The sequence below is a fragment of the Triticum aestivum genome, chromosome 1A, assembly GCF_018294505.1.
Source record: "Triticum aestivum cultivar Chinese Spring chromosome 1A, IWGSC CS RefSeq v2.1, whole genome shotgun sequence".
Taxonomy (NCBI): Eukaryota; Viridiplantae; Streptophyta; class Magnoliopsida; order Poales; family Poaceae; genus Triticum; species Triticum aestivum.
In genome coordinates this window covers 226,730,608-226,734,028 of record NC_057794.1, presented here as the reverse complement: position 1 = coordinate 226,734,028, position 3,421 = coordinate 226,730,608, and positions in this window count along the sequence as shown.

The following is a 3,421-nucleotide window of genomic DNA, read 5'->3' as shown; positions in this document are numbered from 1 at the left end:
CGTGAGAGAGTGTGTATATATATCTCTATTTATTCTTTTCTTCGGACGAGGCGTTTTGGAGCCCGGGAGTGAAAAAAATCCTTAAAAATACGAAATAAATTTTAAAAAATCAATTTTCTTTTTTGTGGAGAAAGATGACTGAGTGTGTGATGTCCATGCCAAATCTCAGAGCATTTAAATGTCTAAGTATCTCTCGGTAAGAAAGAAAATTTTGGGATACATGAAAAGGTTTAATGTTTGTGTATTGTTTGGATCCGATTTTGTTGTTTTTTTTTCTGAGAGCTACTCAGATTTACAAATGCTTTAAAATTTGGCACACAACTCACATACTAAAATATCTTCCACGCAAAAAAGCGGATTTTTTTTTATTTTTCTATTTTTTTAATTTAATATTACTGGGTGCAGATGAGTCGGGGCTTAGAATTAGATGTTTATTTTTCATCTTCATATATTATCTTCTTCTTATCTTATTCTACCTCTATACAAATTAAGCTACAAAAACGGCATATATTATGATACGAAGGGTGTCGGTTACAAATGCGGGGGAGTGGCCCACCAGAGGCCTAAGACTCATATAAGGTACGGCCTAGAAGGTAGTGGGCCAAGGGGCTCAACCTTTGGCCTATCAAGGAAAAGGAGGGTGGCATGAGACCGTGCTAAGTCCCAATAGTCGGATACCAGGCCACTGTCGACCACCAGACACTCGGCCGGAGACGAAGGAAACAGTCAGCTATGTCCTCAGTCGGTGACTACCTAAGATACCTCTCGGCCACGATGTCTTAATAGTGCCAAATACTGATAACCCACAAGCGTAGGGGATCACGGCAGTCTTCGAGGGTAGTGTTTGACCCAAATTTGTTGATTTGACACAAGGGTACCCAAAGAAAATTTATGAGTATGAGCAGTTGAGTTGTTAATTTAACCACACCTGGAGAACTAAGGCCCTGTTCGGATCAAAGGGAAGAAAAACAATGGATTGGAACAAAATGGAGGAAAAGGAAAGGAAAGCAAGTGTAAAACATAGGAATACAAAAACCGTGCAGGAACAGCAGCGTAGGTGTTCGAAATGTAGGAGAAATAGTACGGGAAATCTAAACAAGTTGGTCCCACAAAATGATTTCTCTACTCCAGGTCAATGGCCCAACATGCACTGATCCAACCCGTGGTTAGCTCGATGTGGGTCCTAAGTACTTGGTTGAGCTGCACTGCCTTGGGCCAGCGCACAGAAAAAGAGCTAGGAGTGGATGTTTGATTTCCTCCAAAATGTACAGGATAGCTAAACTTTCCATAGGATTGAAACGACTCGATTCCTATGCCCCGAACATAGCTACAGTGACAAAACCTGTAGGAATGGATTCCTTCAAAGTTTCCTTTACTTTTCCCATGAAACGAACAGGCCCTAAATATTTATGAGTATTAGTAGTTGAGTTGTGAACGCATGGATTAGCATGTCGAACAAGTTTAACATAATTCTTTCGGATAACCCATGCAGAAGAGGAAGAGCTGGTAGATTCACAATGTAGAATGGAGAACACATCAAGAGCACTCTCGTTGTGATCTTTTGGTTCAAAAGAACTTCTGCCATATTGGTTCATGGTATTGGAAGAACGATATACCGCGGACCTTGAAGGCTATCACAAAGGTTACTAATCAACCTAAAGGAACGAGCAAACACTATCAACAGGAATAGAGAGAATGAATCATGGGTTCAAGGCCCAGAAATAGAATACCTACTAACTAAATAACATCACGAGATGCTTTCAAGAATGGTGGCCAAAATCATCACACTGAGAACACAACACAAGGTTGTGTTACTGGGTGGCTATCTATGATATCCTAGTTTCCTGATAGCTTCGACAAATATGTCGAGGCGACAGAGTACCTCAACTCGGTGATTAGTGTGGTTATTCTGGCCCAAAAGGACATCGAGAACACGAGGAGAGGTTGCAAATGCATCAGACTATTTAGTAACCTTGGATACCTCGAACAGCATAACAGTTGTACGGGCATGAAAATTGAGATAAGCTGCATGACAACTCGATGACATAGCAACGAGTTCTTATGGAAACACCGATCCGGGAACTCAACAACTTTCCTATAAGTCTTGTAACGCCCGGATAATTAGGCTACAGTAAAACTCTTCTAATGATGCCATGTCATCAGTGTTACTGTTGCTAACCAAGTGGTAGTTCAAAATCATTGCTAATTCAAAATATGAATTAGTGACAAACACCCTAAGTTTTCAAAAGTCAAAGCGAAAATGTTCGGGGGTTGCCAAATATTGCACTGGTAATTATGGTGAAGCAAACACCATTTTATAAAATGCCTAAATGCCCTAAAACTAAATAAAACAGAAAGGGAAAATAAATAAAAGAAAGAAATTACAAAAAAACAAAAGGGGGGAAGCCCCCTGGGCCAGGCAGCCCAACCCACCCGCACGGCCACCGCACAACCCCCTGGCCCGCAGCCAGCCTGGCCGGCCCAGCCGGCCCAGCTCCTCGCCCCGCACCCCTCCCTTCCTGTTCCTCGGACGCGCGCCGCTACAGGGCACGGTCGCCACCGGACCCGCTCGCCGGCGACGGGGGAGGATAAGGCCGCCACGGCCCCCTCTCGGCCTCGTCAGATCCCCCTTCCCCCCCGCAGATATTTTCTCCGCCCCTCCAGATCCACCGCGCCTCTCCCCCCTCGTTCCCCTTGCATCCGGACGCCACCGACGCCATGGCTCCGGCCTAACCACGGCCACCGATCCCACCTCACCGCCCCACGGTGTCTCCAAGGGCCGCCGTCGTCCTCTCCCTCGTCTGGCGCAACCCGTTGGAGACCGGAGTCACCGCAACGCCCCCCCGACGCCGCCGTCTTCTTCCTCTGCTCCGACAAACGTCGCCGCCGTTCTTCTTCATCTCCGTCGACGCCCCTGCAGCTACTAACCCATTCACCGGCCATCGTGCGTGCCGCTAGGTGAGCTGCCTCCCTCCTCCGCCCTCTAGCTCCCTAGCTCGCGCGGTAACTAGCTCGTCGTCGTGCCCGGGGTCCGGTCGCCGCGGTGTACCTCGCCGCCGTGGACCCATCCGCCGTCACGCTCGTCCGAGCTCACCGTTGTGCTCCTGGGGTCCCTAGGAGCCCAACGCGCCTACGAATGCTCCCTCCCGTGCCTCCTAGCGTCGTCCCCGATGAGCGCCCGAACGCGTCGCCGCCTGCGCTCGTCGTCGGCGTGCTTCCGGTGACCAAATGGTCACGGGACAGCGCCCGTTCCATTCGCCACCTGACGCATGCCTCGCCTGGCCTCTCAGTTCGCTCGTTAGCGGGCTGCGTCGAAGTTTCCTCTTGCGTCCGACTCCGGCCGTCCGCCGATGAGCTCGCCGCGCTCGAATCTGGTCGCCCCTGCCGCCACAATCACCACCGTTGGACGCGACATAGCCGT